General features: G+C 42.3%; 1 pseudogene; it reads right to left on the bottom strand.

Moving 5' to 3' along the window:
• Positions 1-24,710: 24,710 nt before the first annotated feature.
• LOC149163561 (polypyrimidine tract-binding protein homolog 3 pseudogene) lies at positions 24,711-25,370 on the bottom strand (annotated as a pseudogene).
• Positions 25,371-25,446: the final 76 nt, after the last annotated feature.

Raw genomic sequence — 25,446 nt, 5'->3', positions numbered from 1 at the left:
GTTTGTTATTAGTGCTTCTAGGGTTTGTTAGGTCAAAAGATTTATTGTCATGAGTCAAGAAAGTCGACGTCATGATTATAAGACTCTTTAGGGCAAAATGTATCTTGAAAAATAACTTATTTTGAGTCTAGAAAGTCCTAGAAACATCAAAAGCACAAGTCAACCATGGCAGAGACAAGTTGTCTTAGAGAGGGGTTATTCGACCTCTTGGAAAGGCTATATATAGAGACATCTTTGACCTCATTTGACACACATCACCAACAAGTTTGATTTGTAATAGAAGGACAAAGAAAGAAGAGTGAAGGGCAAGGATTCTAGAAGAAAACCCTAGCGAAGGAAAGAGGACGAGTTTTTGGTCATTTTCTATAACACATGTGAATTTCTAGAGTAGTTCCAAGGCCCGAAATTTATGTAATGACTGTAGATCCAAAATTCTATTGCAAGGGGGGGGATTCTTAGATTAGTGTGGTTCTGGAAGGGTTTGTCTCTGGTTGACTTGGTTTGACTTTGACCTAATTGGAAGGTCTTCTTAGAGTGCTGATTTGGTGCTTGAAGGAGGACTTGGTCTAGGGTTTGGCTCTTTTTTGTCTCATTTGAAGCAAATTCTATAAGAAGAGAAGATATTTTATGGGTTTTCCCTTTGGAGAGGTTTTTCCCGAGCCTAATATCTATGTCCACTGTCTTTATTATTTTTCTCTTGTTATTTATTTGATGAAGAAGATATAATAGAGAAAGACAAGAAGAATAATAAAGTTCACAAACAAGTTGTTGGACACCTAATCCTCAATGGGTTAGTGTGGAAGCTGAATAGACAAAAGGAATCCTGCCATGTGTGTGTTTAACATGGTATCAGAGCATGCGTATTCCTACCCTGCATAATTACTTAGAGCCATTTGTTTTATAGTCTTTATGTGCAGGTCATTTCTACCATCACTTATGAATATTTTCTCAGCTAAATTCTAGTTGCCACCTTCGTCATTTCTCCAGCGCCATTTTTGGCCTCCCTCTGCTTTGTAACTCCCTATTCTGGCTATTTTCTGCCTTGCATACAGAGCGTTGCCCTTTTCTCTTCTCTAACCGGTTTTTTATAATTACCTGCATATAACGCTGCGCTGCCTTGACATATAATCCTGATGCATATATAATGCGTTTCCCTGACATGATATAATCCGTCGTTTCATATAATGCACTGCATATAATGCGCTGCCCTAAAATCCGCTATTTGTATTCTGAAATCTCCTTAATTTAACGTTTTTGTGTCCACCAACACTGCGGATTCTCTAGGTTAAACGGTCTCCTCAATTTTGTCGATTTATGATTGTGAGATGGTGCCTTCATGCAGGAACGAACTACACTACATCGTTGGATGATGGCTCCATCGAATGGGCGTGAGGAGAAGAGAATGATGAAGGCAGGCATGGCGTGGATGTGCTTCAGAGATTCAGCTATCGCGCAGGAGGCTATTCGAACTGATAGCGTTGCGGCCATTATCGACACACCAAACCCTTACAAACTTTGCCCAACCAAAGTGGGAATGAGATTTCTATGCTTTACCATTTAGGGAGAGAAATCTTGCTTGCCCGGGTTCAAAACCTCTGAGCGTTGCTTCAGTTGAACTCCCGCTAGTCCGAGTAACCAAGCCGACCCCAGTCCTTACAATGGGTTTTCATCGCTCTCCTGGTAGCCTGCTCACCACTTTGCGATGAAAATCTCCATCTGACATGAAGATATAATACACTGGAGGATAGCTCATAGCTTTCTCTAAAGAGTTGTTCATCACCATGAAGTCTCTGAGAGCATTGAGCCTCGGCTTCAATCTTTTCTCGGTGCTATAAGTCAGAACCGTCGGGACACTCATAATAGCATTGTGAGGCAGCTTCCATTCCTCATCGAAAAACTTGAGATTCTGCCGCAGTTTATCCTTGGAAATCCCCAGAAGCTGAGGGTACCTCTTAACAAGAACCCTTAACCAGAGATTGATTTATACTTGTTGTTGGATCAGTTACCCCATGAGGAGGTGAGCCGATAATGTGCAGTAAGGTCATTGGGGAAGCTGGATTGGAAGCTTGTGCCATTGATGAATTAGAAATAGACATGACTATGCATTAGCAATTTTTGAGGACTGTAGATGCATATATATAATCATTGAGGTTTGATCCGCTATAGTCTACCAGTCTTCATCTGAGGGAGGATTCAACCTTGATGGAGAAGCCGAGACTGTAATATAATTTCTGAATGTCGTTCAAAGCAGCTGTGATTTGAGCGTTGGCTTTGTGCGTTGAATAATTTTGAATGCCATATGCTGGCGCGCGTTGAAGTCTGTGTGCTATGGATGTGTTCAAATGTTTTTGGCTTTCTGGAAGACCATCATTTTGAATGAGTTTCTATACACCAGTGGCACGATTTTTACCCTCTTAGTGAGCTGAGTTATTTCAATTTTATTATTGGGCAGCGAACATAGCAAGCAAGAGTTTTCTGAAGAGAAAAGCGCTGAAGGGAATTTGAAGGGCTATATTTGGTATTTTTATTTTGAAGACCAAGTATCATATGATGCATGAATTAACTACTGGGCATATGCGTGTGTCCGAATAGTTCTGGAAGAACTGTATCTGCTGGAAAAGTTGAGATTGGTATCTTTCATTGATCTGCTATTTTGCCATCGCATCAGTCTCTTGTTCTGAATGTGTTCATAGTCATACTCCCCATTATTATTATTCTACTTCTGCTATTCGGGGAATTTTCTGAGTATTATACCTCCTTTTGCCATAGCAAGTGTCCTACTCACCATTCCTTCTCAGTAAAGGGCTTGTGGGTGTGGCCTATATATACATATTCCTGATTTCATATCGTGTATGCGTTCATTGTTTTGTATTGTAATTCTGAAACTTATAATTTGTTTTGGGTTTTACACTTCAGTCTGTGTTGGGTTCTTTCATTTCTGTGGCACAGGAGGAGGATCCCATCAATATCTGATCAATTATGGAGGCTGTACAAAGCTCTGTGGAAGCTAAGATGCCACTTTGCTGGGCGGTGGTAAAATACCATTAGCCAGGCAGCATCTGATATTTCTGGTCGGTTCATCTTTGTGCGTTCATACATGCATGAACATGTGGAATAATCCTTTCATTGGTGCGTAGCTCCTACAAGTGGGTCATTGTTTTGTTCATCATTCTTATTGGAATACTCGAGGTATCGTTGACTCTTTATATATTGCATTTTAGCATATGCGTCGTTAGCTCTCCATAAATTTTGTGTGATATATGAGGGCAGATTGTTTTCTTTGAAGAAGTGGAAAGATCAAAGAATATTTGTTCGTACCCTAGTCAAAGAATTTATATATGAGCATTCAAGTCCTATCCATGACATGGTGCTATAGTTGTTGAAGTTTTGAGAGCCATCATTTCTGCTTTAAAAGTGAAGGAGTATTTGAAGGATCCAAGCAAGTTTGCAGTTACTGCTGCCCCAGTGTGGCATTGTATTTGAAACTTGTTATAGTGCATTGATTCGATTGCTGCATAAGAGTTTGGTGGGCTGTATAAAGGCAATGATTGTTTTGACAAATAAAAGTAATCTTTTGTGGAGAAAAGTTTAGTCGGTTGTATTGTCAGAACATAGTGTTGGTCATGAGTAAACTTTTATTTTTATGTAATGGATTGTAATTGGTGCTTGCTGGTTGCACATTGATCATTTGCTGCACATTTATAAAGAATATTGCTGGTTGTGATCAATTTTTAAGGTGTAATTCTGACATTGAAGAAAAATGGCCAGAATCAATGAAGTATTAGAGTTCCTCAAAACTCTCATATTGTCTACTACTCAAGATACATTAAAAATCAGAAAAGTTTCTCTCACAGACATTCAGGTCTATCTACAAAATTCACAAGAGAAAATTGATTTTTTGCAGCTCGAATCTTAGCTACAACAAGAAGAATTAAAACAGAGGAGTCATTCTAAACATGTTTCTATTCAGAACATTGAGACTGCAACCCATCAGAAGCAAGTCAATAATGTTACAGTTGGTTCATATTTAGTACCCAATAAAGCAGCAAGGTTACATGCAGATGCAGAAGTTTAGTCTACACTTCCCAAGTCGATCATAAGACCTTGGGAAGAGCTTGTCCATAACAAGCACAGAATTGGTATTGGATATGAGAAGGACTTGTCCTTTCATATTCCAGACTACTCAAAGCCCATTCAGTTTCAGAGTGTTGGATTCCTTCATGACAGTTCACCTCCAGCTATTCCAGATTCTGCCCCTCTTCCATAGCAACAACAACAACAACAGATTGTGAAATGCCAACACTGTGATCGAGTTGGCCATTTGAAATATCACTGTTTTGATCTTCATCCATGTAAGCATTGTCATAAAACCACCCATTCTTCAAATAGATGCTTAAAAAAAAACGTCCTGCAAGAACAAAAATTCATTTGGATGGATCGCTTCTTGGCAATGGGCATCAACAACTAAGAAGATATTCCAATCACATGTCAGAACTTGTTCTAGAGTATTGAACAGTCTTGCAGTTGAGTTTTCTCCATCATATCACCTTGTATCTGACAGGGGGGGAAATGATGGTCATCTACAAGCTTCAAAACCACATCAAGCGAGCCTGAGCCACAACCTGCCACACCAGTATCAGAGTTGTAGGCAGAAACAAAGATGCCCCTGAACATGCCTTCAGTTGGTAATCTAGGACACTTCCTCTAGCAAAAGACTTCAGCTTCTTGCTAGTTTCAGAAGAATTCCAGGAACAAAATTGAGAACACTTCCTCTAGCAGAAGACTTCATCTTCTCGCCAGTCTTGGAAGAGTTCCAGGAATTGCATTAAGCATTCCAGAGTTGGTGGTAATCCTTAAACCATCACAGGTTGAGACTTCGCTTTTCAGGTTGAAGTTCTCCCTTTTGTGCGGGGTGAGACCTCCCTTTCATGGTTGAAGGTTTCCCTCTTCAAAACAATAGGAGCACTTCCTCTAGCAGAAGACTTAAGCTTCTTGTCAGTTTTGGAAAAGTTCTGGGAACTGCACTAAGTGTTCCAGTGTTGGTGGTCATCCTTATACCACTGCCCTTTATACCAACATTTCAGAGAGCACATTCAGCCTAGTGCTACCTTGCATTTTTGCACATTTTGTATTACAGCTCTCTTTTTGGACTCATACAAAGCCGTTCAGACTAAAGGGGGGAATGTTGGACACCTAATCCTCAATGGGTTAGTGTGGAAGCTGAATAGACAAAAGGAGTCAAAGAGACCTTGGGATGTGAAACCCAATGGTCAAACCATGTACTATAAATGTATATGATTTGTTAATAAAATTGTATTCTCATGTTTTATCTTTCAGATTATGTTGATGCCATGTGTGTGTTTAACACAAGTATTAACGTTTAGGAAAATCATAATTAATAGATTCCACATTACATTTTAAAACATGGTTTTAAAGCTAAGGTGAATAAGAGAAGGCAACTGAAAAGATCATCTTGTGGACACAAAGGAAGGTTTGTTTGGAGAATTAAAGTTTCTGCAACTACAAGGGACGTCGAAGTTGCAAGTCAAAATTGCAAGAGATCAAGTTATTAGGAGATTGGATATTCTGATTTGATTTAATTTTCCTTAGGAAATATTGAATTTCTCAAAGGAATAACTCTTAAGGAACCCTCTTACACCAGAACTAGTGTTTTTACGAAAGTAGTAGAAGGTCGAAGGTACAGGTCAGTGTTGGGGGACAAAAGTGTAGCTAGTTGTTGATGCAGGATTGAATCTTGCTAATCTAAACCTACCTAGAAGGATATCCTTGAAGAAAACATCAAGGAATCATTTTTAAAAATAGATCAAATTCTTATTGAAGGAAGTAAGAAGACTAGATCAAGATCTCATCAAATAAGGGCCTAAGGAGGAAGATTTCAAGAAGGTCATTGACCTCCCTTAGAAGGAGATATATTCAAAGGCTCATTAGAAAACATCCTTGAAGGATGTTGGTAGAATTCATATCTCTTTGAAGTAGTTGTTGAAGGTATCCTAGAAGACATCTTTTCTAGGACATCATTGAAGTCTCTTTGAAAATCTTGAAAGACTCAATATAGTTAGAGATAGAAAGGGAAGCCTCTTGATCATAAAGTAAGTATCATGTTGTTACTCTATGTCTAAATTTGTATGTCATGTGGGTTATTTTTGCAAGGAAAACAATAAGCTCATTGGTTCATCAAATTTCCTAGCATGGAAGAAAAGGATTGACTTGACACTTATAGAATATGAAGTAATGAAATATGCTACTAGTGAAATTATTGAACCTATAAAAGACAAGACTCGAGAATTAGAAAAGTACAAGAAAGGAGAAGTAAGGGCACAAAGGATCATCATTGAATCCATTAAGGATCCTCTTGTTCCATTTGTTGCAAATTTGAGAACTTCTAAGACTATGTATGACAAGCGAGTGAATTTGTACTTTGTAAGTACACCAAGAAAAAATATGTATTTGAGGAACAAGCTATATAGAATGAATAAATCAAAGGATGAGGACATGTCATCCTTTCTAATGAAGATCTCCCAATTAAGAGATCACTTGCAGGGGCTTCGAGAGATGATTTCTTATTCGAAAATGACCATTTGTGTACTGAATACATTGCCACCAGAACTTTGTAACAAGCATCTACTATAAGAAATAATCAACTCCTTTTGATTATTTGTGGGCTCAATTCATCTTGGAAGAAACTAGGATCAAGGCAAACGATGACATTGGATCAAATGAACAGTCTCAAGCCTTTATAGCTTAAATCAAGAAGCTGAAGGACTGAAAGTTTGGAAAGTCTAACAAGAAATATATGTCCAATGTTCAATGTGCAATGAGTATGGAAACCTTAAGAAGGATTGCACAAGCCAAAATTGAGTCTCACATAACTAAGGAAATGGGAGAATATGAGAAGAAGCTGAAAAATAAGATGTGAAAGATCTTTACTATTGAAGAAGGCACCCTATCTATGAGGTTCTTTATGAAGATTGGTATTTCCTTTAGAATAATAAGCATTGTTGCTTACTCTAGAAGAATCTTGATTTTGTATAGCATCATAAAGACAAGCATGTAGAATATTTAGATTTCACTTGGTTAAGTTGCTTTTTAGAAATCATCTAGTCTTTAAAGATAGAATAGATAAACCATTTTGCATATTGTTCATTCGGGAATTATCTAACATTATGTTGGAGGTATTAACTTGCCAAGGTGGATCATCATGATCTTGTAAGAACCATCATTTTGGAAGGTTCTTGGAAGAAGCATTATGACAAGTTAGTATACATTCCATATAGTATGGAAATAATATTGAAGGATGAAGGAATGAAATGGGTTAGGTTGCAGGCTCATTTTAGGGCATATGGCTAGATGATTGAATGAAAGCATAAAGCTATATATTGGAAGTAAACTTTCGATAGGATTCATGTGTACAAAATCTTGTAAAAGAAAGTTTGTCATAAGATATGTTTAGTATATGGTTATATGATGCTTGAAAGAAAAGGTTTACTTACTCAAGGATGAATCAAGGATTAAGACTTTATCTAGATTATGTAAGAATAATGATTAACCTCCAGTATAATCTTTGGAAGAAAAGTTATAACTTGGTAATCAAGGTCAATCCTTGGGCACTCTGATGCATGAAGGAAGGTTCGAGTGGATATGGTCCTTGAGGATGTTGATGCTTGGATGAGAAGGTGATCACGGTGAGGTAAGTCTAATTTTAATTATTTTTGGTTATCCGGTTAACATATTATTTTTCTACCTAGAAGGATATTGTAAGGATATATGAAGAAAGTTGAGGCAAGCTCAACATTGGATACATGGCAGTTATAAATTCAAGATAATCATCTTTGGATTGAAATGTAGTAGTACGAGAAGATAACCTGAAGATCAGCAAGGGATATTACTTTCAAATAGAAGCTATGATTAACTTGAAGTTTGGAAAGACCCAAAATAATGCCTTCATCTATGATCACAAGATGAAAGTGATGAACAAGAAAAATGACATGGATCATGTCACACTATTGAAGAGTGAAGATGGATCCATGATACCTAGAATGAAAGCAAATTCAATACAAGGTATGCGAAGAAAAGAGGAAGCCATGTCGCTATGAAGAAAGATATAGTTGGCACTCTTATAAAAATAGACTATAAGGCTTGAGGTGTTGACTTCTATAAATTGAAAAGGAGTTTGGAATCTCCTCTAATTTTAAGAAGGGGAAAAGGAGTCTCCTTGAATAGGAGCAAGGGTATATTCTCTAATCAAAAGGATGATAGGGATATCCTCTCTGCTTGAGAGGAAGTGATGTTGGACATCACATGTGCATTATCTTCTTCATGTGTCAAGCACTTGACCAGGGCTAACAACCGTAAGTATAAGTGAAGCCCTTGAAGAGAGAGTGGTGGAGGATTGGATAAGCATATGTGGTTTCCTTGAGGATAGAGCATCTAAGAAAGGAAAGGGATTGACACTTTTTGAGGATAGGGAAGGCATCCAAGATAAGAGTGGTCGAAGAGGACCAATATTCTTCGAGGATTCAAGAATGGAAATCCAAGATAATAATAGTCCTAAAAGGACATACGTTCTGAACATCCGGATGGGGTAGGTGCCTTATAGAGGTAGTGCAGTATCACATGTAAATCCTCCGAACATAATGTTCTAAAATGAAATTTAGCTTGTCTTGTTAGGCCTTAGAGACAATGTTAGTCATAATGATGATTCTTACAATTGGCTTATCAATCTGACTCTTCTTATGATACCTATTTAGTTTGAGAATGATGTTGTACTAGTTGTACAATTATGAATACCTCCCTAGTTAAGAGGGAGTGTTGGAAATGTAACTAGTTTCGGTATTCATAATTATTGTTGTGGTCATTTCAATATGTATCTTATCTAACAAACAAAAGAAGAAAAAGAAAAAGTTATTATTTTAAAGCATGGGTTTCATGCTCGTTATTTATGGTCTTCTAGGTAAAGGCATCTTCTTCGCGCGTCTAGGGTATTTTAGGTCATAGGATTTATTGTCATGAGTCATGAAAGTCAGCATCATGAATATAAGACCCTTCCGCGAAAAATGTATCTTGAAAATTAATTTATTTTGAGTTTAGAAGGTCCTGGAAATCTCAAAAGCACAAGTCAACCCTCGCAAAGACAAATCAATGTAGAAAGGGGTTATTTGACCTCTTAGAAAGGCTATGTAGAGACATATTCGACCTCATTTTACATACATCACGAACAAGTTCGATCTACAATAGAAGGAAAAAGAAAGAAGAGTGAAGTACAAGGATTCAAGAAGGAAACCCTAGTGAAAGAGAGAGGATGAGTTTTTTGGCATTTTCTCTCTCACGTGCCAATTTCTGGAGCAGTTGCATGGGCCAAAAATTTTGCAGTGATTGTAGGTCCAAAATTTTGTTATGGGGGGTGTCGAAATTCTAAGATTAGTGCATTTCTGGAAGGGCTTGTCATTGACTTTGTTTGACTTTGACCTAATTGGAAGGTCTCTTTGGAGGGTTAGCTTGGTTCTTGAAGGAGGAATTGGTCTAGGGTTTGGGGCTTTGTTTTCTCATTTGAAGTAGATTCTATAAAAAGACAAGAAATTTTATGAGTTTTCCCTTGGATGGTTTTTTTTTCTAACTTAAAACTTAATATGTCTCCACTCGTTCACAAACAAGTATTAAGGTTAATGACCATCATAATTAATAGCGGCCACATTGCATTTTCCAACCTTGCGATTACATTTTGACCAGAATATGGTCCATACGAAGGCCTTCCAATTTGAACATTTCCTTACAGCCATGAATATATTTCACATATTCAGAGCTACGCCAATATAATTTTTGTACATGCATAGTTATGCCAAAAATATGGATCAAGTTTAAAGTGTAGATGTTAAAAATAAAATGGGTGCACGACTTAACACAGAAAGATGTTTGAGAGAAATGGAACAACTGTAACAACACCACCAGTGAAAGCAGTGGATGTGCCTTCGCCTGCATCCATAGATCAAGCAGTTGCACCTATGAAAACCAGACTTAATTATGATGGCATACAACCGTCAGTTGGCGGACCAAAACGACCTCCCCTTCTGGAACCACAACTGCTCCCAACAGGAGCAGCTGGTCGTTGATTTGCATATGGACAATTCAATAGAGTAACAGTGAAACCAATTACCATGATTTATTACTGTGAAATTTATTTATGTTCTTCTTGTTGTGCATCAGCGTCAATCTATCAATAACACCATTTTATGTTATACATTTATATATATGCAAGGAATTTTGATATCGAAAGAAAAAAAACCCAACCGTTGTCCCGATTCCAAGAGTACTGTAAGGCACGTAGCTTGAAAATATAATGATAAAGCTAAAATTTAAATGGTTACATGTGTAGAGAATTTGGCGGAGTAATGGACCATGTGGATTAGACGTGTGTGAAAGTTGGTTGCTTGAATCCTCATTAGGTGAGGCTGCTCAGATTATCGGCTTCAAGCCATTCTCTGTCAATAATGATTCTCAGGCTAGAGCTACTTCTGCAAGTAGTTTCTACACTATGCTAATTAATTGTTATAAAGTTATAAGTTGTTTGGTTGTAGATTTATATTACGAATATCATTATTTGCATTTTGAAGTTATCGAGCAATTGAAAATTTGCATTCAGATATAGATTCTCACTGATTACGTTATCTTTTTTCCATAATAATGATTGAAGTTCTGACTTAATGCAACTTTCATGGAAAACCGATACACAATTAAATAGTTACAGTTGCCTTCAACTGTAACCGACGTAATTCAATGGTAAATTGATGCACTTTTATTGTTTCTCACATGTGATGGTTGATGCTTGTCTTAACCTCTATACACGAGGCATAAAACAATTAAGATGACTGTAGCATCCAATTTATTTGCCAACAATGAATCTTGGAAAATGTAAACACATTTTGATATTCATATAAAAGATGGGGTTATATATATCGATATAGATCCGCACATTAAGTTCTCTGGATTTTACATAAGAGTCTGAATGGGGGAACATTGATAAATATTGTTTTGCAAATTGAAAAAGTAGAAAATTCTAGGGAACCCAATTTATCGTAATTTATCACAAGCATGCCAAGCAGTCCAACTGAAAAATTCACCTCTGCACATATAACTATTGTTGTTTTTGGTTGGGACCGCTTTGAACGATCAATGTGTGGAGGCTTTCATTTTGTGGAGGTGTGGAGCACCTAGCTAATTCCAAGTAAAACAGAGGTGACACGTAGAAGTATAATGCACGGACATTTAGAGAAGATGATGTCATGGGATCTGTAAACAAATAAATATGTTGCAAAACCTTTGTGCAATCAAACATATAAGGATCTGGGAGAATTGAAACTGAGGACAACAAGTCTTGAGATCCCTTATGTCACGCCCCCAAGTCTACGGCAATTTTTTTGACCGTGCCCGGTGGGGTGCGGCACCACCGAACGCTCCCTTTTTAACAAGTTAACGTTTATGGACTACGCCTTAACCAATATAATCAGCTTTAAACCGATATAAACATGTCTTCACTTATAATCATAAGCATTAATCTTCATCAATCTTCATAAACCATTCTTAACATTATCATATGCAATTTAACCGAATAACAATTGCAAAACAACCGAGAAGAATGGGAGGGGCAACTCCCGAAAGTCTGCCCGAATATATTATGATCTTTTTCAATAATACAAATGTACAAGTGTGCCGGGAAAAGTCCACTTAGAATCAATACAACAAGGCATAAGAAGCCTTAACCATACACCATTCTGCACCTTTACATGTGAGCATGTACCCACCCGGGTTACCAAGACACTCACGTAAATCTACTCCAAACCGTGTACCAAAACTACCCTCAACCGTGATCACCTTCACATCAACCGAACCAAGATATGCGAAGTCCCCTTATTCCTTATGCGCATGAGAAGTGCGCATTTCCTCCAAGAACCTTCGCACTTTTCCTCTTGTCTTATGCGAAGATGAGAGAGCGAAGTTCAATGGCCTAAATGAAGTCTCATCATGTGTTATTTATATGCCTCCAACGTGGGATTATGAAAGGGTGTCTAGCCTTAAGGCCGACCCCTTTATCTCACCATACATGCCCACGAATGCATCCTTAACACGTCGGCTCCACTTTATCCATTCACCATCGATATACATGTTCTCTCCATATGTTTTATGGCCGTCCACGCCATTTTACATATAAGCCCATACATGTATATTTTATATCATATTTTAATGCATAATGGCTTCCATAATATCATACATACGCCCCATGACATATATAAAGTTATGTCGGCCTCCATTCGTTCCATTTGTTAACACATACGCCCTTCATATGTCGTAAGGGGTGTATTACCCACGGCCAATCCCCATTATGCATATAAGGTCACGTATAAAAGGTTATATTATATTTTATTCCTTTTATTATTCGCTTATTTTTTTACATGTTACTTCATACATGCGTATAAGCCCTCACAACATGCATTTACGTGTTTTAATATGCTCGTTCAACACTTGGCCACATTCGGCCCAAGTGTTATTTCGTCATATCTTTCGTCGCACCACGTTTGCTGTTTTGTCGCACAGTTCGTCGCATGGCAACCGGCGTCCGCCCGCTGTAATGTCGCACTCAGCTCGTCACTTCGTCGCTCGTTGCCCGCCATTGTTCTGTCGTCCGTCGTATGCCGCGCTCGCCTATGCTGTAACGCACCCGCCCATCGAACCGAGCCCGCGTCCACACAACCGTGTTGTTCATCGCTCGGCTCGTCCGTCCACCGGGTGCGGGTCGCCCATGGGTCGCCCACTACGCGGGTCGCCCATGGGTCGCCCGCTACGTGGGTCACCCATGGGTCGCCCATTCGTCGGAGGTTCGCCCATCCGCTCGTCGTTGTGTCAAAACGCACCTGCTGTCGTGCACGAGGGCGCCCGCCCATCGTGCACGCCTGCCCGAGACTCGAGGGCGTCACACTCTCCTCCACCCGAAAACGTTGTCGTCCCGACAACACACCATCTTAGTGACTCTCCACCAAGACTAGTATCGACCATAATGTAGACCTCTCCATATAAGGCAACCATCACTGTCACATATACAAGGCCCGTCTCCATCAAGTCATCTTCATGTGCCAACTACCCAGGTATACCAAGTGTTACACATCCTAGCCATGTGTCAACACTTCATTTCCACGATCCCATGCTCAGGTCCATGGGAACCCCATCTTTCTGCAGCATGTTGTGATCACCATACCTGCTCAACCAAGTTTGAGGGCTCACTGCCATGAGCAGCTTAACAATGAGCCCCATCTTCTATGTCATCTAAGAAGATAGGAGAGCCAGGAAGCTCCCTCCCTGGCTTTCATCCACCCATGTGTCAGATTGATACTGCGTCCTTAAGTACTTGTGTACAGCTTCAACCTCTTCACATGTGCACCCAAGCTCACCTAGCTTGTCCTTTGTCAATTGGAAGTCGTATATGCCCATAGCATATCTGCAAAAATCCACTATTCCGGCGGGATCTCTACCCTCATAATCTTCACCAATCACTGCTTCTGAAGTAGCACTCGGGCTTACTTCATCTGCAACTTCCTCGTGAAGATCTTTAGTAAAATATGTCCCCAACAAGTGTTTCCAAGTTCGTGAGGTCCTCTCACTCCCTTTGTTCTTCTTCCCGGCCTTTGCAACGAAGTTAACAAGGTTCTTCTCCTTCGCTGTTTGGACCACACTCCCAAGTCCTCTTGGTTCCACATCCTCATGCTTCACATTTGGATCTTTGGGATACAAGGTCATAGAAGCCATCCTTGGTCTATACCCCAAGCAACTTCTTCTATTCATCGGCACCATCACGTTCTTTCCTTCAGCTGTGATCAAGAGAAGGTCCCGAGTCATCATCAGTATGGCTTGGGCAAGCCTCATAAAGTCCAACCCCAACACCATAGAATGATCATCCATATCCACGACTCTCAAATCCAACTTCCCGAACCATGATCCAACCCTTACCGGGGTGTCTTTCAACACACCATCAACAGCTCTAATGGAAGAGTTAACGGCCTTAAAGGCACTGCATTCCTCTTCCATCTTCGCTTTCCTTCCAAAAGACCTTGCTGCCTTCCTGCTTACGAAACTGTGAGTAGCTCCCGTATCAATCAAAGCTGCAAGCCTTTTACGGCGCAAGACGAAGCCAACAAAGGAAGATGGCTCCTTGAAGTTAAGTTTTGTGCAGGCAACCGTAAAGGGTAAAAGGCTTGCAGCTTTGATTGATACGGGAGCTACTCACAGTTTCGTAAGCAGGAAGGCAGCAAGGTCTTTTGGAAGGAAAGCGAAGATGGAAGGGGAATGCAGTGCCTTTAAGGCCGTTAACTCTTCCATTAGAGCTATTGATGGTGTGTTGAAAGACACCCCGGTAAAGGTTGGATCATGGTTCGGGAAGTTGGATTTGAGAGTCGTGGATATGGACGATCATTCTATGGTGTTGGGGTTGGACTTTATGAGGCTTGCCCAAGCCATACCAATGATGACTCGGGACCTTCTCTTGATCACAGCTGAAGGAAAGAACGTGATGGTGCCGATGAATAGAAGAAGTTGCTTGGGGTATAGACCAAGGATGGCTTCTATGACCTTGTATCCCAAAGATCCGAATGTGAAGCATGAGGATGTGGAACCAAGAGGACTTGGGAGTGTGGTCCAAACAGCGAAGGAGAGGAACCTTGTTAACTTCGTTGCAAAGGCCGGGAAGAAGAACAAAGGGAATGAGGAGAGGACCTCATGAACTTGGAAACACTTGTTGGGAACATCTTTTACTAAAGATCTTCACGAGGAAGTTGCAGATGAAGTAAGCCCGAGTGCTACTTCAAAAGCAGTGATTGGTGAAGATTATGAGGGTAGAGATCCCATCGGAATAGTGGATTTTTGCAGATATGCTATGGGCATATACGACTTCCAATTGACAAAGAACAAGCTAAGTGAGCTTGGGTGCACATGCGAAGAGGTTGAAGCTGTACACAAGTACTTAAGGACGCAGTATCAATCTGACACATGGGTGGATGAAAGCCAGGGAGGGAGCTTCCTGGCTCCCCTATCTTCTTGGATGACATGGAAGGTGGGGCTCATTGTTAAGCTGCTCATGGTAGTGAGCCCTCAAACTTGGTTGAGCATGTATGGTGATCACAACATGCTACAGAAGGATGGGGTTCCCATAGACCTGAGCATGGGATCGTGGGAATGAAGTGTTGACACATGGCTAGGATGTGTAACACTTGGTATACCTGGGCAGTTGGCACATGAAGATGACTTGATGGAGGCGGGCCTTATATATGTGGCAGTGATGTTTGCCTTATATGGAGAGGTCTACATTATGGTCGATACTAGTCTTGGTGGAGAGTCACTAAGATGGTGTGTTGTCGGGATGACAACGTTTTCGGGTGGAGGAGAGTGTGACGCCCTCGAGTCTCGGGCAGGCGTGCACGATGGGCGGGCGCCCTCGTGCATGACAGCAGGTGCGTTTTGACACAACGACGAGCGGATGGGCAAACCTCCGACGATGGGTGGACCCGACGAATGGGCGACTCGCCCTCGGTGGACGGACGAGCCGAGAGATGAACAACACGGTTGTATGGACGCGGGCTCGGTTCGATGGGCGGGTGCGTTACAGCATAGGCGAGCGCGGAATACGACGGACGGCAGAACAATGGCAGGCAGCGAGCGAAGAAGTGACGAGTTGAGTGCGACATTACAGCGGGCGGACGCCGGTTGCCATGCGACGAACTGTGCGACAAAACAACAAACGTGGTGCGACGAAAGATATGACGAAATAACACTAGGGCCGAATGTGGCCAAGTGTTGAACGAGCATATTAAAACACATAAACGCATGTTGTGAGGGCTTATACGCATGTATGAAGTAACATGTAAAAATAAGCGAATAATAAAAGGAATAAAATATAATATAACCTTTTATACGTGGCCTTATATGCATAATGGGGATTGGCCGTGGGTAATACACCCCTTACGACATATGAAGGGCGTATGTGTTAACAAATGGAACGAATGGAGGCCGACATAACTTTATATATGTCATGGGGCGTATGTATGATATTATGGAAGCCATTACGCATTAAAATATGATATAAAATATACATGTATGGGCTTATATGTAAAATGGCGTGGACGACCATAAAACATATGGAGAGAACATGTATATCGATGGTGAATGGATAAAGTGGAGCCGACGTGTTAAGGATGCATTCGTGGGCATGTATGGTGAGATAAAGGGGTCGGCCTTAAGGCTAGACACCCTTTCATAATCCCACGTTGGAGGCATATAAATAACACATGATGAGACTTCATTTAGGCCATTGAACTTCGCTCTCTCATCTTCGCATAAGACAAGAGGAAAAAGTGCGAAGGTTCTTGGAGGAAATGCGCACTTCTCATGCACATAAGGAATAAGGGGACTTCGCATATCTTGGTTCGGTTAATGTGAAGGTGATCACGGTTGAGGGTAGTTTTGGTACACGGTTTGGAGCAGATTTACGTGAGTGTCTTGGTAACCCGGGTGGGTACCCGCTCACATGTAAAGATGCAGATCGGTGTATGGTTAAGGCTTCTTATGCCTTGTTGTATTGATTCTAAGTGTTGGCCGTGGACTTTGCCCGGCACACTTGTACATTTGTATTATTGAAAAAGATCATAATATATTCGGGCAGACTTTACCGGGAGTTGCCCCTCCCATTCTTCTCGGTTGTTTTGCAATTGTTATTTGGTTAAATTGCATATGATAATGTTAAGAATGGTTTATGAAGATTCTTGAAGATTAAAGCTTATGATTATAAGTGAAGACATGTTTATATCGGTTTAAAGCTGATTATATTGGTTAAGGCGTAGTCCATAAACGTTAACTTGTTAAAAAGGGAGCGTTCGGTGGTGCCGCACCCCGCCGGGCACGGTCAAAAAAATTGCCGTAGACTTGGGGGCGTGACAGGTACCATCACTGCCACATATATAAGGCCCGTCTCCATCAAGTCATCTCCATGTGCAAACTGCCCATGTATAAGTGCTACACATCCTGGTCACGTGTCAACACTCATCTTCATGCTCAGGTCCATGAAAGCTCCATCCATCTCATCTGCAACATGCTGTCCACGAAGTGTTGGTGTCAGTGTGCTAAGTCTGCCACATCTATCCCAACATCATCATTTGTGAAAAGTAGTTGAGTCTCGGCTCAACCCATCATCATCATCGTGACCCCATCACCTCAAAGTGTCTCATCGATCCTCCACACCAAGTCACCCTCCCAAGCCATGCCCATACATGTATCTTGGAAGTATGCATCCCATATTACATCAAAGTCTTCCGACCTCGGCTCCTCAATGCTTCAAACCTCTAAGTCCACCATATATGATGTCCCAAAAGCCACAACGATCTCATGTCATCATGAGCTCCTCCACCAAAGGTCCACCAAGACTATCTCTTGGTCTCGGCCATGAGAAGTTCATCTAAGCATCATCATCACGAGTCCCTTCCATCACAACATCTCTACCAAGGTGTCCATCAAGGCTATCTCTCGGTCTCGGCCATGAGAAGTCCACCCAAAGGTGTGCCCTTCAACCTGTCCATGAGTCATGTCGGGCACCCAGCCATGTGGCTAAAGCATGACCCAAATCATGCACAACGTAAACCGAACACAAGTAAACCGAACACATAACATTGACACATAATTATAATGGGAGGGGCAACTCCCGAACGAGTTCGCCCAAATATATTATGAATCTTCTCTTTTCAATAATACAACAAGTGTGCCGGGCAGCCCACGGCCAACACTTAGAATTTATACAACATAGGCAAGAACGCCTTTACAACCCGATACCAAATTACCCTCGATTAGAGCGAGCTCACCTGAGCCTCTTAGAACTCCACCGAATTAATTTCTGCACCAAATTGCCTTTACCGTGACCTGTTCGACCTCCAAACTAATCCCGGTTGAACTGCGCACTTATTCACCTTTGCGCATGAGGAATGCGCACTCTGCGTCCTTCTTGTTCCTTGATCGAACCCAAGAGAGAATGCGAAGTGCTTGTTTTTCGAAATGAGCTCTCTGCGCCATCTACTTATAGCCATCCTAACTCATCCATCGAGGGGTGTCAACTTTACAAGCCGACCCCAAAACAAATGCGTTGAAGCCCCTTTTTATCTTATGGGCAGGTCGGCCTTTGCCTAAAGGCAAGGTCGACCTACGCCCTTATAAACTTCGCACTTCTTCGCATTATTCCATATGTAATTTGTGAGTGCTCCCCAAGTTCGTCGCAACCAGCTCGTATGACTGTCGCATCCGTCCGCACCGTTTGCTGTTCGTCGCGCCCGCCTTACGCCGCATTGCCAACTCGCTGTCGCACACTGTTGTCGTCGTGTCCTGTCCGCCCGTCGTGTGGATGGACGCCCGCCCGGGTCGTCCTCCTTTCGTTCGCGTCTACACGCCCAACCGCCCACACTTCTGTTCAAACCAGCTCGCGTCCATGTCCAGCTCTGCCAGCTCGCGGTCATGCCTCTGTTCGCCGGTTCGTTCATCGGGTGTGGGTCGCCCTTGGGTCGCCCGCCCGTTTGGTGCGGGTCGCCCTCGGGTCGACTCACGTTTCAGCTCGCCCGAGCTTCCACTATGACTTTGTCTGCCGGTTCGGGTAGCTGTGCCCACGTCCGGGTCCGCTGCAGCTCGTCCGTGCTTCGCCTTCCGTTCGCTGAACCCACAGCTCGCCAAACCTTTAATCTGTTCGCCGTGCACGGGTTGTGCGCCCGGGGCGCCTGCCTGTCGTGCACGGGTTGCCTGCCCGTCGTGCACGGGTCGCCCACGAGTTGCCCACCCGGGTCGCCCGTCGGGTGAAGGTGCGCTCCTGCCCAAAACGCCAGGGCATTACACTCTCCTCCACCTGAAGACGTTGTCGTCCCGACAACATTCCATCTTAGTGAACCCTTCACCAAGACTACTCCATGAGCCAACTGCCCATGTATAACAAGTGTTACACACCCTAGTCATGTGCCAACACTCCTCTTCACGGTTCCATGCCCAGGTCCATGGAAACCCCATCTTTCTGCAGCATGTTGTTTTCGCCATACCTGCTCAACCAAGTTTGAGGGCTCACTGCCATGAGCAGCTTAACAATGAGCCCCATCTTCTATGTCATCTAAGAAGATGTGGAGCGAGAAGAGCCTGGAGGCTCTCCTTCACTAATCAACTCGATCCATCTGTCCGGATCCTCAATCTCCATCCTTTGTAGATATTCTTCCCGATCTTCCTTCTGGATGTTCGGCCTCACATATAACTCATCATCATCATCCTCGTCCTCCACCAACTCTAGCCTTCTCGATAGGTCCGAGATGCTATCTGAAAGTGCTCGGATGACCACAGATTGTTCTGCAATTTTTGCCTCCATCGTAGACAACCGCTTGTCTACCTTTACCTTGTCCTCCATCTGTATTCCTCCTAACTTATGATCGGGTTTTGTAACACCAATGGTTGGAACACCAATGGGCACATCTTCCCTTCCATCACAAATGAAGAGCTTCCTCAAATGTGGCACAACCATAGCTTCAAACTGCTTCATGAACTCCATCCCCAATACTGCCTCATAGTCATCAATTCGCACTATGGTGAAGTCCACCTTTCCGGTCCATGCACCAAGTGTAGTGTCCACCTTTTCGGCCATACCAAGGATTGCCATAGGAGGAGAATTCACCGTCTTCATTTGTGCCTTCACAGGTACAAATTTCAGCCCAAGTCTCCTTGCGGTGTCTTCACTCATGAAATTATGTGAAGCCCCACTATCAACCATAGTGAGTACATCGGCTCCACCAATCTTCATCTGAACATACTCCAACCTGTTCCTTTCTGGATCCCTCCTAGAAGGCACTTCCGTAGTAGCAGCTGCACCAAGTATCTGCATCATCCCCACAGAAGCATTGTCATCCTCCTCAGCAGGTTGTGTAACAACAGTTATCTTTGGTTTAGATGGGCAATTCTTCACCGTGTGTGGCCCTTCACATAACCAACACTTCAAAGGCTTCTTCATCTTTGCACCATCATCTGATTTCGGAGTATCCTCCTTCTTCTTGTCTTTCGGTTTGTCGGGCTTCTTTTCATTATTAGAAGTTTCATCATAGTGGTCCACTAATCTGTCAACCACAGCAAACGCCTCCTCAAGTGTTCTAATCTTTTGTCTCTTCACCTCATTGCGTGCCCAAGGCTTCAACCCAATAATAAAGTTGAACACCTTGTCTCTTTCCGCCATGTCGGGAAGTTCCAAAGCCACACTTGAGAACTCTCGCTGATATGCTTGTAAGCTCCCGGTTTGTTTGATGAATTTGATCTTCGTCCTTGCTTCCCATGTTTCATCCTGAGGACTGAAATGGTTCTGCAAAGATTTCTTCATGTCTTCCCACGAAGTGATGTCATCAGCATTTCCATTGATAATCTGATCCACCCTCCTTCGCCACCACATCTTGGCATCGTTCGTTAGGAATTGAGCGGCCACCTTGACTTGTGTCTCCCCATCAGGCAGACTTAACCGTTCCAAGTACTGGTCCATGTCCCACAAGAAGTTACCAAGAGTTTTTGCACTCCTTGTACCGTCATAAGATTCCGGCTCTTTGACCTTTACATGAGGTACTCCTCCGCCTGAGTTATACCTCATGGCTCTCTTCAATACCGCAATCTCGTCCTTTGCTTCATCAAGGCTTTTATTCACCTTGTCAAGAGTCCCCTTCAAGTTCGTGATCACTGCAAGACCCTGGTCTCTTGATTCTTCAACTTCCTTGACCCTTCCTTCCAACCGAGTACACATAAGATCGTTGTACTCACATTGTGCTTTGAGCTCCTCGTTTTGTGTCCGGAGTTCTTCAAGTTCTTCTCTAACCTTCGAGATGGCTTCTCGTTCTTTAGTAAGCGAGTCCACATCTTGGTGCCAAGAAGACTCCAAAGCCTCCATCCTTTCGATTACCTTTCCCATAAACTCAAGATGGGGATCCTTCACTGGATCCTTCATAGTATGGCTAGACCCGGCTTGAGAGTTAGCGGCCATCTTCTTTTGCGACCTTGTTTCGACCATTCATCGGCTTCCCCAAGTCACCTGCAAGAACCTTGTCAACTGCCAACTTCAAATGTGCGAGCAACCCTGCTCACCAGCTCTAGACCGAGCTCTGATACCACCTGTCACGCCCCTAGGTCTACGACAATTTTTTTGACCGTGCCCGGCGGGGTGCGGCACCACCAAACGCTCCCTTTTTAACAAGTTAACATTTATGGACTACGCCTTAACCAATATAATCAGCTTTAAACCGATATAAACATATCTTCACTTATAATCATAAGCATTAATCTTCAACAATCTTCATAAACCATTCTTAACATTATCATATGCAATTTAACCGAATAACAATTGCAAAACAACCGAGAAGAATGGGAGGGGCAACTCCCGGTAAAGTCTGCCCGAATATATTATGATCTTTTTCAATAATACAAATGTACAAGTGTTCCGGGCAAAGTCCACGGTCAACACTTAGAATCAATACAACAAGGCATAAGAAGCCTTAACCATACACCATTCTGCACCTTTACATGTGAGCGTGTACCCACCCGGGTTACCAAGACACTCACGTAAATCTGCTCCAAACCGTGTACCAAAACTACCCTCAACCGTGATCACCTTCACATCAACCGAACCAAGATATGCGAAGTCCCCTTATTCCTTATGCGCATGAGAAGTGCGCATTTCCTCCAAGAACCTTCGCACTTTTCCTCTTGTCTTATGTGAAGATGAGAGAGCGAAGTTCAATGGCCTAAATGAAGTCTCATCATGTGTTATTTATATGCCTCCAACGTGGGATTATGAAAGGGTGTCTAGCCTTAAGGCCGACCCCTTTATCTCACCATACATGCCCACGAATGCATCCTTAACACGTCGGCTCCACTTTATCCATTCACCATCGATATACATGTTCTCTCCATATGTTTTATGGCCGTCCATGCCATTTTACACATAAGCCCATACATGTATATTTTATATCATATTTTAATGCGTAATGGCTTCCATAATATCATACATACGCCCCATGACATATATAAAGTTATGTCGGCCTCCATTCGTTCCATTTGTTAACACATACGCCCTTCATATGTCGTAAGGGGTGTATTACCCACGGCCAATCCCCATTATGCATATAAGGCCACGTATAAAAGGTTATATTATATTTTATTCCTTTTATTATTCGCTTATTTTTTTACATGTTACTTCATACATGCGTATAAGCCCTCACAACATGCATTTACGTGTTTTAATACGCTCGTTCAACACTTGGCCACATTCGGCCCAAGTGTTATTTCGTCATATCTTTCGTCGCACCACGTTTGCTGTTTTGTCGCACAGTTCGTCGCATGGCAACCGGCGTCCGCCCGCTGTAATGTCGCACTCAGCTCGTCACTTCGTCGCTCGCTGCCCGCCATTGTTCTGTCGTCCGTCGTATGCCGCGCTCGCCTATGCTGTAACGCACCTGCCCATCGAACTGAGCCCGCGTCTATACAACCGTGTTGTTCATCGCTCGGCTCGTCCGTCCACCTGGTGCGGGTCGCCCATGGGTCGCCTGCTACGCGGGTCGCCCATGGGTCGCCCATTCGTCGGGTCCACCCATCATCGGAGGTTCGCCCATCCGCTCATCGTTGTGTCAAAACGCACCCGCTGTCGTGCACGAGGGCGCCCGCCCATCGTGCACGCCTGCCCGAGACTTGAGGGCGTCACACCTTAGGAAGGCACACATGCGAAAACATATTGTTGCGGGGTTGCACTACTACCTATTTCTATGGGGTTGCATTACTGCTCGCAGAAAGCCTTCGTGTAACAAGGTGGCCAATAGTCCACCTTGTAGAAGGCATTGTATAATGTGGTGGGTTGCACAACCATTGCATTCAAAAATTAAATATTTTCCTTGCATACGTTAGAATGCTTGAAAAAATCTTTAATGGAAACATTGCTGCGAACTGAGGGATGGAATGCTCAGTAAAAAGATAGAAGAATATGGTGGAATGGATGTGCACTCGAAGATAAACATAACTTGTGTTGTTTCTTGCAGAAAGTAGCACGGTGAAGTCCTAATAAAATAGTAATTTGTCATCGAAACAAGGATTGTGAAGTTTTAAGTCCTCGACAAAATTAGAATTCAGTATTTGTGTAGGGGCCCAGAGTTACTCCGCACAATGAAAGGCTCTCGACAAACCAATGTGCGGAGGTAATTTTTTCCCTTGGAATGGTTGGAGTGCTTGGTGTGCTTAGTTAAAAGAGATGCTATACCTCCAATTAATTCCTTAATCCATCACATATGAATGACTCATCAATACATGTCGAAACCACGACAACCATTCTTCGTTTGGGGATGACAGAGCATGTGACAGCTACTGGTTGTTGAACTCACATCAGCATCCGGTTGCAAGGTAGGGATACCATCATGGATGAAAATTGTTGGACACCTAATCTTCAATGGGTTAGTGTGGAAGCCGAATAGACAAAAGGAGTCTAAGAGACCTTGGGATGTGGAACCCAACGGTCACAATATGTACTATAAATGTATATCACTTGTTAATAAAAATGTATTCTCATGTTTTATCTTTCTTAATTGTTGTTTACCATGTGTGTTTAACATGGTATCAGAGCAGGCGTATTCCTGCTCTGCATAATTTCTTTGAGCCATTTGTTTTATGGTCTTTATGAGCAGGTCTTATTTTTAGTATTTCTGCCTTTGTAACTCCATTTTCTGCCTGTTTTCTTGTTCTGCCCATATTTCAGAACTGACACCCCTGACCTGGTATTTTCTCTGGGCTGTCTGCCCTGAACGCTGAATGCTATATGGTGCCTCCACCCAGGAATCCACATTGAATGTGTTATTCATTTAAAAGCTGCTCCAGGTTTATTTGAACGCTGCTCCATTATTATGTATGTGATGTCCATATTCATTTAAATAGTTACACTACCTACTACAATTACACTGCCCACTGTTTGCTATCATAACAGTTACACTGCCTACTACAATTACGCTGTTGCCCACTGTCCGCTATCATAACAGTTACATTGTCCACCTCTTGATCTAGTTGCAGAAAATGTCAGCGCATCATTCATGGAGGAGAACGTTTCTGGTATCATTTGTCTCTCTACTTGCCTAATGCCTGGATCTCTGCCCATATACTCTGTTGATTCGCTGCCTCTAAGTCTACTGAGGAGAATCTACCTTACTGTAATCAATCATAATTCATGTTATTTCATCTCAAAAGGACCGCTACAAGCCTTCAATTACTGAATCTCTCTCGTTTGAATGACTGTGCGTTGAATGTCGTCAAGCTGCTGAAGCAATCTTGAATATCCCGCATTTGTCTTCAGTTATTAAACTGCCTGCCCAACAAAGTTCTCTTGTTTTTTGAAGAGGTATTGAGAGTAAAAGGATTCAAAGGGGTTTCGAATCAAGTAAACATAGGAAAGCGTGGAAAAATTCTTGGGAAACTTTGTTATCAATAGTTTTGGCGTTAGTCCATGTTCGCACCTAACTGTTGCAGCTCTGTCGATGAATTCTACAACGAAAATATTCCACATGGGTTGTAGGTGAACATAAGCAGCAGTGTCCACTAGAATTCGACGAAGATTTAGGAATAAGAGAGCGGGACAAGAGCGACTAGGTTTGGAGAACACAATACCGGTAATTCTTTGCCATATTATGGTTAAAACGGTTCAATTTAGAGCCTGAGTAGTCAATAGAGTCTGAAGATGGGTGTATCTGTGGATGTTTTGAAAAGTTAACTTCCAATCGTTTTCCGAATAGCAAAGCTCCCTTCAAAAAAAGGTTGACAGCCAATTCTTCTTGTAAACCATCTGCCATCTGGATCAGGGCATGATCAGGCTTGTTCCGGAGTAACTTAATGCGTAATATATTTCCGTAGATGGAGAACAAATTGAAAAGCTTATCTTCATCTATTTTCTTGGGGTTTAAGTTGGCAACCAGAACAGTGCATCTATCATTATTACCCATTACTCCTCGTGGTAGGACACCTCCAAAGGCTTCCATAATTGCAGATGCATTGGCAACATGCATCTGTATTGAGTTTAGTCCCATTGAATGAGCACCGACCATATGATGCAATGACACTGGTTGGATGCCATACATGCCTCCAGCCTCTCCAAAAGACTGAGCTGGTAATCGATGTTTCTACTCAGAAGGCAATGACGAGTTTGTGAAGTCTCTGGTTCTTTCATTATTATAGTTCACTTGTAACTCTGTAAGGTTAGAGAACTGAATGTCTAGCTGGCAATATCCATCATAGATATTGCGCCCCTACAGAGTGTTTCAATTTGAATTTGTAAACGCACGCCTGACATTTAAATTTTAATTTCGTACAATCTAGCAAGTCAGT

This window comes from Pinus tabuliformis, chromosome 5_1, assembly GCF_031772625.1.
Source record: "Pinus tabuliformis cultivar Carrire ecotype Pingquan chromosome 5_1, CPIR1, whole genome shotgun sequence".
In the NCBI taxonomy this organism is placed as follows: Eukaryota; Viridiplantae; Streptophyta; class Pinopsida; order Pinales; family Pinaceae; genus Pinus; species Pinus tabuliformis.
The sequence above is the reverse complement of the archived record's forward strand: the minus strand, read 5'-3'. Positions and strand labels throughout refer to the sequence as shown.